This window comes from Orbicella faveolata, unplaced genomic scaffold (assembly GCF_042242905.1).
Source record: "Orbicella faveolata isolate gen_17 unplaced genomic scaffold, um_ofav_v1 contig_25, whole genome shotgun sequence".
In the NCBI taxonomy this organism is placed as follows: domain Eukaryota; kingdom Metazoa; phylum Cnidaria; class Anthozoa; order Scleractinia; family Merulinidae; genus Orbicella; species Orbicella faveolata.
In genome coordinates, this window is record NW_028301553.1 from 17,311,371 (window position 1) to 17,325,104 (window position 13,734).

The 13,734-nt window shown below is 38.4% G+C and overlaps 1 long non-coding RNA gene across 1 annotated transcript; it reads right to left on the reverse strand.

The window, feature by feature from the left end:
- Positions 1 to 9,628: 9,628 nt before the first annotated feature.
- LOC149109202 (uncharacterized) lies at positions 9,629 to 12,870 on the reverse strand. The gene is made up of 2 exons (XR_016208246.1): positions 12,812 to 12,870; positions 9,629 to 9,911 (listed from the first exon to the last, which is right to left on the reverse strand). It is a non-coding gene; the product is annotated as an uncharacterized LOC149109202 (long non-coding RNA).
- Between the last annotated feature and the right edge of the window lie 864 nt (positions 12,871 to 13,734).

Below are 13,734 nucleotides of genomic sequence, written 5' to 3' on the forward strand. Positions count from 1 at the left end.
CACTGAGATTTCGTGCTGTCATCGACTGTCATAAATTAACCAATAAAATCTTCGGCCTTCCGTAGCGGAAGTGAACTTTGAACCAAAATAAACTTTACTCGTCAAAATATGTCTGAAACAACGAGCGCACGGTGGGAACGGAGAAATCTCGATGAATTAAATCTGGTAATTTATAATCAAGCTATATTTCTACTCAATCCGTCTAAAAGGAAGGACTGCAAGAGTGAAGTTTTAGCACAAATCTGCCAGAAAGTTAAAATGTGAGAAGTATTCCAGTCGCGTTAGTAATCCTTGTGCTCGCATGATTCGAAATCTTGGATCACTGTATTCGTTCGTCCAGGAATCGATACGAGGTAAAATTAGCAAGTTAACTCCCACAAAGGCAATTCCAGCAAAGAAGTGTTTACTGGAAACGCCAGATCCGCAAATCGGTTCGAGTGTTATCGCCTGTAGCAAAAACAAACAACGGAAAGTCTTCTCGGCAAACTTTGGAATTTGGACAGGAGAGGCTTCAAACATCTGAGAGGGGAAATAACGATAATCTTGACCAGTATCTGAATAAAAATAATCTTCCCCTAGGCGGCCTCCAAGTCAAAGTTGTTTATAAAATGTCCTCGTAAGAATTCCCCCGCGACGAGACGACTAAATTTTTTGCTAAGGCAAATATGTGACAAAAACTGGCACGCCGCAGCTAACACTGTAACAAATCATTCAGAATTGTATCCAGAGGTTCTAAATGCTGTCAACAAAAATGCTTCTAATGAAATGTCAGAGTATCTACGACAACATGTTGCCATGTAACAAGCCAGACGAAATCACTAGGTTTTCCCACGCAGTAGTGCGAATTTTCTGTCTTGTGGTTTATTATCTTGTCCCTGGCGCGTGTGGCATTCAAGAAAGTAATGTTAAAATTACAGGAACAGCTGCAAATTGTGTCGCGCTTGCTTCTGCAATGATGTGCAGACTTCGAAAAACCAAAGCGTCGGCATTGCACTACAGGATTTCTACCGTACTGTCGAAGCTGACGACTAAATCCTCGTTCAGCGAGAAAAGTTCAAGTGTCTTGTAACCAAGCTTCGAATTCGTTTTCCCCTTTTGTCTTGCACTCAAAGGTATTAAAATACCTTTGATCGACACATGTCAATAATATTGGACTAACCCAGCCAATCACGAGCTCCGTTCGCTGGCGAACGGAGGTTTTCAAAATCCAGGGGTTTGTCTGCAAGCGTTTCCTTCCTTCCCCTCTCCCACCCCCGTCTTTCTTTTTTTTTTTGGTTCTCGCCCCATTTTCCGCGCAGACAAAACACCGAAAATCCCGTTCCTCGGTCTTTCTTTGCTTCCAAACCCCACGGAAACGCTTGCTACGCAGGCTAGTATCGCATCAACTTTATAGCAATCCCAATAATCATTTTTATGTGCGAAGTGTTGGTGTTCAGTATTTAGTGCATAACCCTGAACAATTTATAGAGAGTAACATTGAGCATTCTTGGCAAGATTATTTACAAAGAATGTCAAATGAGGGAACATGGGCTGATGCTATCATAATTCAAGCGGTTGCTAACTGCCTTAACTTATCAATTCATATTACTGAGTCAAATCTAGCCTTTTCTCCTGTTACTGTGGTTGAACCAGTAAATGTGACAGGTGACAGCCTAAGAATTTACATTGGGCATGTAGATGAAATTCATTATGTTTCCACAAGTGAGATGTGAAGAAGATACAGTAATAGTGAAACAAATAAGGACAAGAAAAACCAAGGTAACCAGAAACAGAAATTGAGCCTAGAACATGTAAGGGAAATTAAGCGAAAGTCCTTCAGAAAACGAAAAGCAGCTAACCCCAAACGTGTAAGGGAAATTAACAAGCAGTCGGTTAGAAAACTAAGAATAAACAACCCAGAGCGCGTAAGGGAAATTAAAAAGGAATCTGTTCGAAAACGAAAAGCGGATGACCCAGAGCTTGTGAGGAAGATTAATAAGCAGTACGTTAGAAAAGGTAAAGAAGATAACCCAGAGCTTGTAAGGAAGATTAATAAGCAGTCGGTTAGAAAAGGTAAAGCAGATAAGCCAGAGCTTGTAAGAGAAATTAATTAGCAGTCTGTTCGAAAACGAAAAGCAGATAAGCCAGAGCTTGTAAGGGAAACAAATAAACAGTCTTTTAAGAAAAAGAAAGCCAATAACCCAGAATACATTAAACAAATCAATAGAAATTCCAAAGAAAAGCTCAAAACAGTGTCATGCTTCCATACCGCCAATGTAGCTAATGAAACACTTTTTCATGATCTCCCAAATGTATCACAAGGAACATTTGGCAGTGACAAGTTGCAAGCACAAAAAAACAGATACTAATGCAATTTCCGTGATAAATTTGTTTCACAAGAACATTGCACATGGCCCAGAATATGTATCCACTTGTTGTGATCAGTTGTGGTACAAGTCCTCTGTAGTGAAATGTGATGTAAATAAATACAAGTCATGCTCACAAGATGTGGTTAAGTCCTGTCTTACTGGTTTTAAAAGTGTTAACGACATTGAATGGATATGCATAACTTGTGACTCAAATCTAAAGAAAGGAAAGTTGCCAAGCTGTTCTAAAGCCAATAAAATGAGTTTTCCTGACAAGCCTGATGTATTAAATTTGACATCATTAGAAGAGCGACTTATATCACCACGTATACCTTTTATGCAAATCCATGAACTACCTAGAGGTGGTCAGTTGTCCATTCATGGAAACATTGTAAACGTCCCAAGTGATGTCAATTCCACTGTACATTATCTCCCAAGGCCACTTAGTGAATCACAAACTATTCCTATAAAACTTAAAAGGCGTCTCAGTTATAAGCATCATTATCAGTTCCAGAATGTTAGACCTAAGAGAGTATTAGATGCAGCGAAATATCTTGTAGACACAAGTGACTTGTTCAGAGGAGAAGGTATAGAAGTTCAAAATAGATGGCTAAATGATATTAATTCCACTAACAATGAAGATTGGCAAGAATTTGTGCAAAACCCTAGTGCCCTAAATCCTATTGGTGAAGCCCTTTGAGAGGACAAAATGGAGGATGTAAGCAATAACAACATTTTTAACACTGGAGTTGATAGTCAAGACAAAGTAGTTGATAATAATGATGATTGGTGTGAAGTTGAGGAACGTCCTTCAGGAGTTACAGATACATTACTGCAAGAATCCAACATAGTAGAAAATGCAGACAGAATTATTAGTTTTGCACCAGGTGAAGGAAACAAACCATTAGGGATATTCTTAGACAAGGACTCAGAATACCTTTCATTTCCTTCAATATTTTGTGGAAAACGAAGACCTGACAACAATGAAAGAAAGGTCCCTGTATCATACAGTACAATTGCGAAGTGGGAATTAAGAAGTAAGGATAGGAGAGCTGCTATGTCTGTACCTAATATCTTTTATAAGCTGAAAAAGCTGCAAATCAAGCAAATTCAAGATTGTGCTTGTATTTCACTCAGAAAGTGTAAGACAAAAGGGAAATCTTTCACTGCTGGAGACTTGAAATATGAAGATTACCTCAATAAGCTTGTACACCTAGATGAAGGTTTCAGAGTTTTAAAAAGTGTCCGAGGGTCACCACCTTGGTTTGAAAAGTGCAAAAAAGACCTGTTTGCAATGATTCGTCAACTTGGCAATCCAACATTGTTTTGCTCCTTTTCAGCTGCTGAAACAAGGTGGACTCATCTTCTTAAAACCTTAGGTAGAATTGTTGAGAGAAAAGAGTACACTGATGATGAAATCCAACAAATGACTTGGGAACAAAAATCAGATCTTATTCAAAAAGATCCTGGGACCTGTGCTAGGAACTTTGACCACATGGTACAGTTGTTTATTCGTGACGTTTTAAGAGTGCCTGCCTGTAAAAATCAGACAAATTCTTAATTTCGCGGCAAGGGTCGAAAATTCGATTTCGCTCATATTCTTATGGTAGATAGGCTAGGGCATGACAAAAACTACTGGATAGTTTTTTTGGCAAAATATCCTTTTATTTCGAAGAAATATGCAAATTACCATATTCCGTTAAAATCGTCATTTCACGCACCATTTTATTAAGCAAGTTTGAGAGCCTCGCATGCAAAACCACATCATTCTTGCGTCTTTAAAACACTCAAATATTTTTGTGCAATGCTGAAATGTGTACTGGGTTGATTTTAGGGAATGTTGCGTTGTCTTTTTGCGTGCAAAATAATTAAATTTCCAAGACATGTATTTTATTCACTTAAAAGTACTTCGTGAATATAATTAATTTTCACCATGTGCGAAACCTTCAAATGGATCAAGCTTCTGGTGGTTGAATCATAGAAGGATGGTCTACAGATTCCTGTAAAAACTTCTTTGGGCAAATGATTGTGAGCGACGCGAGAGTTTTTCAAAGTACGTCAAAAATGCAAATATTTGACCATCCGTCGTCAAATTTCAATTTACGGGTTAGACGTATATGTTAGCATGTGCCACACGATTTGACCTATAATAAGTTGAAATAGACACAGAGCTGATAATTTCAAAATGTTCTAACCTTGTTTGTTGTAAAAGGCAGGTCCAAAGCCGATTTGACGTGCTTCTAGTCGATCTCTCACCACTCGTTGCGCCCACATAAAGCAGAAGTTTGCTTTTGTTTACACAAGGTTAACGTCCGATGTACATCGCCTACTGTCAACCTATTATTGATCGAATACTATGAATCTGTGACCATCTTTCTGCGCTTATGAACATCACTGCATCTGAAACGGCTGAGTCATTTGTAGATAGTTGCTTGCTTTACGCTTCGCCAAAATATTGCGTTTGATCGATTGCTGACCATTGCTGATAAGCGTGTCGGCGCAGCACAATCTTACAGCCGTTATTTGTTCGTTACGCAATGCTGTCACGGCATATGCTGCACATTTTGATCTGTTTTGTATAGAGTACTCTCAGGATAAGTGAAACAATTCAATCATTGTTCATCTGTTTGTTCATATATATAATAATATGTGTATATTTATATAATCGTGTTCTATAGTGTACGTGGCGTCGGTCCAAAGCACGTTTGTTGTACGTTCTGACGTTTCAGACAACAGTTGATAAAGCTAGTGCCTGTACTCACTAGAATTTTAAGAAAATCGCCATAAACAAATTATAGATCAATGAAGCAAGAACTAGCTGAAATAAAAATAGGAAATCACAACATGTCTAATTCGTGAGAAAAACAGACTAGATTTAATTAGTAATTACGTGAGTAAATAGCCCTGGCCATGCTATTTTATTTGGCGTATTTTGTTTGCTTAGTGGCGAGGCATTGGTATGTAACAGAAAATAGTGCACTGTTGTCAGTACAGTCCAAAATTATCGTCAGTAAAATATTGTAAATAAAACACCTATTGACTGGTTACCTCCGCGGCCACCATTTGGTCATTCCGATAAGGGTTTCATTATTGTCTTTACCCCTATTAAGCGGCCACCCAAAATTTAAGAACTTTGTTTTGGAAAGGGCGATGGCAGATAAGAGTCTGAAATTGAAGGTGCATGACGAGTGATAATTCAAACACACGTCTATCATGATTGTCTTGAATTGACTCCATGTTCACCAAGAAATTTAAAGCCCGAAAGTGAAAAATTAAATATTCAAGGTACACCAACCTCTATTTAAGCGGCTAGCGCCATTAAGCGGTCACCACCCATTTCCCAGAGGGTAGCCCACTGTATTACATGTAAACCAAAAATAATTGCATAGCGCGAAAAGACCTAGGCATGTAGGTAGCGGTGGTCGAGTAAAAGATAACAACAGGGGCAATAATAAACTATTCATTCTTTTCATTTCTTAATTCAATCTCTTCCTACTCAACACGACTGTGTGCTCCCAATAATTCCAAGCCTTACGGAGGCTTACGTATTAGGATAGAAATTGTCCTACCCTTACCCCCTAAAATGGGATGACAGCATTGCGTGACGAACAAGGAACCGCTGCAAGCAAGGATTCAAGCCATCAAACCATGATGATCAAACGTAATAGTTTGGTGTAGTGCAAAGCAAGCAACTATCTACAAATGACTTAGCCGTTTTGACTTAGATGCAGTGGTGATAATATGCGTCGAAAGAGGGTCACAGATTCATGGTATTTGACCGTTAAATAAGTTGACAGTTGGCGGCGATGTACATCGGACGTTATGTAAACAAAAGCAAACTTCTGCTTTATGTGCGACGAATGGTGAGAGAAACACGTCAAATCGGTTTTGGACCTGCCTTTTACAGCAAATGAGGTTAGAGCATTTCGAAATTATCAGCTCTGTGTCTATTTCAACTTAACATAGGTCAAGTCATGTGGCGCATGCTAAAATATACGTCTAACCCGTAAATTGAAATTTGACGACGGATGGTCAAATATTTGCATTTTTGAAGGACTTTGAAAAGCTCTCGCGTCGCTCACAATCATTTGCCCAAAGAAATTTTTACAGGAATCTGTAGACCATCCTTCTGTGATTCAACCACCAGAAGCTTGATCCATTTGAAGGTTTCGCACATGGTGAAAATTAATTATATTCACGAAGTACTTTTAAGTGAATGAAATACATGTCTTGGAAATTTAATTATTTTGCACGCAAAAAGACAACGCAACATTCCCTAAAATCAACCCAGTACACATTTCAGCATTGCACAAAAATATTTGAGTGTTTTAAAGACGCAAGAATGATGTGGTTTTGCATGCGAGGCTCTCAAACTTGCTTAATAAAATGGTGCGTTAAATGACGATTTTAACGGAATTTGGTAATTTGCATATTTCTTCGAAATAAAAGGATATTTTGCCAAAAAACTATCCAGTAGTTTTTGTCATGCCCTAGCCTATCTACCATGAAAATATGAGCGAAATCGAATTTTCGACCCTTGCCGAGTTATTTTCCATTTTTATGGACAGGGACTCTTAAAGAGCAGTGTTGCACCAATAGGAGAAATAGCTGATTATTTTTACAGAGTAGAACTTCAGCAAAGAGGAAGCCCACATATTCATGGATTGTTTTGGATAAAGGATGCACCACAGTATGAAAAAGATTCCAATGAAGAGGTTGTCGCATTTGTTGATAAATTTATCATCTGCCACAAGCCGAACGGTTCAAGTGAAATGGAAAATCTTGTCAATTTGCAAATGCACAGACATGCCAAAACTTGCAAGAGATCTGGGAATAACATATGTCGATTTAACTTTCTATCGCCACCAATGCCCAGGACAATTATACTGAAACCACTTGAGGAATCCTATCATAATGAGAAGGAGAGTAAACTAATAAAAGAAAATTCTGAAAAAATTAAATAGGTCCTTGACGGCATGAAATGTGGTGAAGATATAAGCTTTGAAGATTTCCTGATAAAATTAGGATTAACTGAAGAAAGTTCTCTCTTTGCTATCAGGAACACATTAAAGCATGACACATTATTTCTTAAAAGATCACCATCAGAAATAAGGATCAACACTTACAATGCTCACTTATTCCAAGCCTGGCAAGCAAACATGGACATACAATATGTGTTAGACTATCAGACTATCTAGACGTACGTTCGAATATATTTTCCGAGTGGCTGGTCCGGATTTGGCTTACTTTTCTGCCATGAAAACAAACGTTGTCGAAAACTTGACCGAATGAGATTGACGCAATCTGGACACCGCAAGGTGCGAGATACCATGCGACCGCAAGTGAATATATCTGTTATCTCGACCTTGGTTACCGACCTAAACCATGCCTGGTCACAGGGTAAATCGAACTTTTACCTTGATTAACCTTCTATTGTCTCGGGCGGCGTTAGCAATTTTCCACGAAATAAACACATCACAACGCTTTTCATTCCCTACATGTTGATACTGCTGATACTTAAAAAAATCCGCTAAAAAAGGTACGCAGTCAGTTATAAATTCGGTCTATCTCCGGGTTCCTCATGGCAGATGTAAAGGTACTTGTCAAGTTATGTATCAAGAAAACAGCTTCGGATTGGCAGCTGAAGCATATTGAAGATTAACTAGACAGTGTTGGTCTTTATTATCCAACTGCAGTGAATACCGTCCAAATAACAGTACAAATATACAGCGATATTGTACAGTTATTTGTACAGTAGAAAACCTGTTTACCGTACAGGTCGGCGCGCGCACGCAAAACTGTCACACTCCCCCTCTTTCATTGATAAATTTATTGACTACAGCAGTTGGATAATAAATCTCTTATTAGATGTTTTGGTGTGTAATATCGCTTTATATTTTTTACGGCACAACTCGTAAAAATATACAGCGATACTACACACCAAAACATCTAATGAGATATATGTATTTTGGTTAAAACAATGGTACATGCTTGTCATAAATTAGCATGGATTAACGAAGTTTGGATGCTAAATTTAGGTCTGAGAAAGGTCAAACAAGCAACCACAGCATCGCAAATAACTTTATTTCACCGAACACCATAGCGTGAAAAACACAAACATAGCACACCGAAGGGTTTGAGATCACCCCAGCACCGCGAGTTGAGATTTTATTCCTCGCATCACCGCTTTAAAAACAAAGGACAAGCTTAAATTTTTGCCTGTAGGCAATTTTAATTAAATGCATACGTATACGCATACATACTTTATTGACTTTCCCCTAAGAGGCTTTTCAAAGACAACAACTTAAATTTAAATAAGTACAACAATAAAAATAAGTTGGCAGCAATAAAAATCTACTTTAACGACCCTAAAAAATTATTTACACTAATATTTAAGAATCTATAAAATTCTTCACCAGTTTACGTTTCATGTTAAATTTAAAAGCAGATACTGATTTAAAAGTTTTAAGATAACTATCCATGAAAATCCTCTCGCTCACCCAAAGCACAGGAGACCCGAACACAGTATCAGCAATGACATAATCATTTACATTCATGTAAAATAAATGCACTGTTATTTACCTGTGTTTCTGGGTCTGTTTGAGCCGTTTAGACGGGATTTTACTAGAAGCAAAGGCGGTTTTCATTTCAAATATCACCTTGTCTGCCGTTTTGTAAATGCGAAGATCACTACGTTCATTAGCTATTAACTCTCACTGGGCGAGTTTTCAAAATCTTCATTAACTATTAGCTCACATTGGGGGAGAAATTATCAGGTTTCATAAATCCTCAAACCTTCAAGATAAACGATGACTATATGGGATTATACAATAATAAGTTCATAATCCCACAAAAACGATCAATCACCTAGCAAGTAATGAACATCCCGAAACCAGCTTATACACATAAAACGAGATGTCACATATAACGATCTTTGCAGTTTTCCTTCTTCGAAAGCACACGGTTGTTGACGGATTTCACGTTGTCTTTTTCTTGTATTGGATTGGTTCCGGGTTGGTCGTTTGTCACGAGCTGTTTCCTTTTTCCTTTTCTGGTACCAATTAGTTCGAATATTCCCCTGAGGAACGAATTGCGAATTTTTCACCCGAAAGAAGTACAGGCCGAAAATACTCATGCGTCATGGCACGTAATGGAATCTGCAGCCAAACATGAAGAGTGAATTCGAGATCTTGTCGTATATGAAGTAGTAGTAGCGCGTTCTACAGCTTATCATAGCGTCTACATGCATTATAAATGCAGCAGACACAGAAATAAACCCTGAATTATATTTTTTTATGGGTGCCGTCCAATGCTTTATAATTTACTTTCACTCCTTCCAGACTCTTATCCTTAACCGTGTCTCCATTCAGTTCTCCGAGGAAGTAAGAACAGTCCTATAAACCAATTCATGAGGAAAATATTCCCTTGACTCACCTTGTGTGGCGATGGTCCTGCCCTTTTCATGCCACACAAACATTAATAGCGTGAAAAGAGTTTTCATATTGCTGAAGTATATCTTGTCCATAATGAGAGTAAAGATCGACCTTTACTGGAAAGTGGCCATTCCTGCAGGCAAGATCATGTAGAAAATATTGCTTCAAAACTATTATTATAGTAAGTTTAGCTACACTAAAAAGTATATTTCTAAATGGTTTCAAACACAATTTGCAGGGTGTTTTTGTTTTCGTCTGTTTTGCGCTAATTTGTTTGTTTTGTATATATTTTTCAATGTTTGAAAGACGTTAACAACTTACAAGCGGCTTTCGACACACGTCACCGAAATAAAAGAAAAACTTCATGTCCCGAACAGGCTCCGACCCCGCGTCTCCCCACATACTAGTCGGGTGTGATATTCATTACGTCATCAGGGCAACCACGCTGGATACGTGGCAGCTTATTGATGGGAATAGATAGAACACGGCCAATCTAAGAGACATCGTTCCTTCGAGACATTTGCGTGTTTCATGGCTCCTTCCCGCCAATGGGGGTAGCGTAACAAACAAACGCGCGTCTCCCCGCATTTGCTCGAAGATGCTTTAATTCCATTTGAGCAATACAATTCAAGTAATTTGGTTACAAAAATAAAGCTAAAATCGGATAAGGAAAGGCAAAAAGTTACATCTCTCGCATGCACACACCAAAGGTGGGAAAAAACTAGTCAATTGTAACCTACTTTCTAGAAAATCATTATCACAGATATTCTTTGCACTTTCTCATTTTCAGCAGCCGTAGAAGCACCGGACTTTACCAGATTTTTGGCTTTAAAAGTTGTACTGGCCACCGGATCTTAGGCTATGAGCTCTAAAACTGACCAAATCAATCTCTATAAAGCCACAAGTGATTTCTTTTAATTTATAATCATCTACACCCGGTATAGCTGAGTCCTCAAAGGCCTGAAGTATATAAATTGCCTTCTTATACCCTGGGTTTTAAAATGTGACGCTCTTGTCAGCAAACTTTGTAATGTTTTGACGATGACAGAAACTCGTCGATCTCCGCACTGGCTTTCTCAACGTCACCTGCACCCAAGAGATCTGCATCTTCGTGGTTTTCGGGCTTCGAATTTCAGCGTTTCAGTCTCGGCCGCTCTTCCTACCTTCTAAGTTCCGCTGGGTTTCTATGTGAGACCAAACCTGACGTAAGGCTTTCGATCTTCTGGTCATGGTAGGATTTGAGTCGCTCGAAAACGTCCCATGCCTCCGAACTATTCTGGTTCTTAGAAGTTCCTGGACTTAAGGCCATATCGTTACCGTGACTAAAACGAAAAAGAATTCGGAAGCACCTCCGAGTATAGTCTCACACTTGCTAAACAAATCAAGCAATGCACTCCTTCATATACCCCAGTGTAGTCTTGGGAGACGTCACGGGCGAACATGAAAACAAGCACGCTCAGAGCACCTTTATGAAACATCTTTTCTTTGAGAATATTAATACTTCTTCCACCCTATACTAGAAAGTTAACACTTCCATAGAAAATAGCAAGACGGCTGAACTTCGCGCTTAAACGCGGCGAAAGAAAGAAGAAAATTCAGACGAACCGCCATCAGGAGCGCTTCAGATCACTACCTTTACGCGAAAAATGCTTTCTTGCAGAAATGTTATGAAACACTCGGTTGATTTATTCAGAATACATGCCGAAAATTCCAAACATTGCTTAAAACGGTCTACGGTTATATCTAGAGTCTATATTATCTATTTTTACTGAAAGAAAAACGAATTTTTGAAGAAAAGGATTACGATAAACGATCAAAACTACGAGATTTCGGCAAATCAAACCATTACAGATCAGCAATCAGCTAATTCAGCCGAAAGGAAATGCAGAATCTCAGCGCGAACATAGCACATAGGTGTCCACATCAAACCTGTTTTAAACAGCAAAGAGGTTGGTAAAGTCTTCGCTCCGAATCAGAAGAAGCTCCCTACAGTTACGAATAAATATGCAGTCTATAAAGTCAAATGCAATCTGTGCGACGCGGATTATGTCGGTCGTACAACACGACATTTACACCAATGCATCAGCGAACACAAATACCCATCAATGGGCAGGCACAAATGGGAATATGGACTAACGAAGTCTGCCGTAGAAGACAATCAATTCTCTATTTTGATGAAATGTAAATCGAGGCTTGATTTTTCACTTTTTGAGATGCTATTCAGTAATGAACTGTACACTGAAAAGACTCAATTTCTCTTTTTACGTGAATCTTGGCGTGGAAATATTTTATTGTACTGTTTTTTTGTTTTTTATATATAGTTTTTTAGCATTTTTAGCATTGTTTTATTCGTGTTCATGTCTTCTAGGAATCCTTAGTGTAAATTTATTTTCGTAAAATTTTACTTCACTCAATGGACTTGATAATCACGTCAAGCAAACGTCGAAACGTAGTCATTGAATTTAAACCAAAATGGTTTAAGTTTTTTCATTTTATTGCAACGTTCTAAAGCCAATTTGAAAAGATTCTTTTTCTCGCCGAATCGTCCTACTCTTTTTCATAGCAGTAAGTATATGTAATGAGTTTGCTGTCATTTCTCTTGCTGGAGACAAAAATTCTTTAGAAACGTAATTAATGTCTTTGCCTATTGCCTTACGATTGCAGACGGGCTAGATTTTGTCAGAATTGACAGATGTTTAACAATTTTGAAACCTGATTCTTAGGATTTTCTTTTTATCTCAGCTTTTTATCTTCCTGATGGAAGCTTTTTATCTTACTAATACAACGTTTGAATCCTGAAAACTGAAATTAAATTCTTTCAATGCAACTCTAAAGGTCGACGCAATTTTGCCATCTAGAAAGTATTTGTTTCAGCAACCGTACCGTTTCAAAACGAGCAGAGAAGCGGCACGCACGTACATGTAAATGTGGAAAACACGCAAGATCGACGACAATATAAAGCAAACACAAACTTGTAACCTTATTTTAGCAAGTTAGTCAAAAACCCAAACCCCGTCATCGGCAAAAACATACCTTCTAAGAGGAACCAGCATCAATGCGTCAAAGACAACGCTTGTTTAGGCTACAAGCCAAAGAAACAATCAAGCCAAAATGACAAGTATTTTTACGACGTAACGTGAAGTCAGTTCACCCGGTTCACCTCCAACCAATCAAAAGCCTTGACTGACCATGACCAATTATCCAGCTTGTTTTATAACATTCTGAAATCGCAGTTGAACTGGCATGAAGATCGTCAGTCTTAAAACGTTTTCCTGTTCACCAGAAGACAACTACATAACATCTAAAGTTTCTTATTTGGTATTTCTCAGTCAACGTACTCAGTAGTTTGTAGCCAGTCATGTATGTAAAATATCAAATGAGGATCGAGTAAGAAGCAGCTGTGGCTACGTAAAAGAAAATCGTTATAAATAGATAATTATTTCGCCGAGAAGCTAACTTTGAATTGGAGTGAAAGTAGAATATTTTGCTAAGGTGTTGGCCGCAAAATTAAGGGAGCTTCTACTGGGCTTTGGGATGTCCATAGCACATCCAGGTGGTGATAACAAGCGCTTAATAGCGGTTGGATAGTCGTTTTCCAAAACTCTACCGTATTTTTGTTGTAAATTCATCCGCGGGAGGACGCATCTGGAAGTCATGAGAAAAGATACATCTAAAACAGAATGGCACCTATTACACTATCAAATGATGCATCATTAAACGAGCGAACCAATTCAAGGAAATCCCTCCCACTGAAGTTTGTGTTTGCCTGAGGAGCTCAAAGTCGTAAAAGCTGACAAGTGTATATCTCTCAGCAAGTGATCTGATGTTAGTTATAACAGAAATGTATTACTTGACAGGAATACAAATCCTCTACAGCCAGCGGGATCCCGCCATCCGCCCTTGCCAGTTTGCAGAAATTTTTAAATCTATCGACCACGACAATACCAAAGAAACAT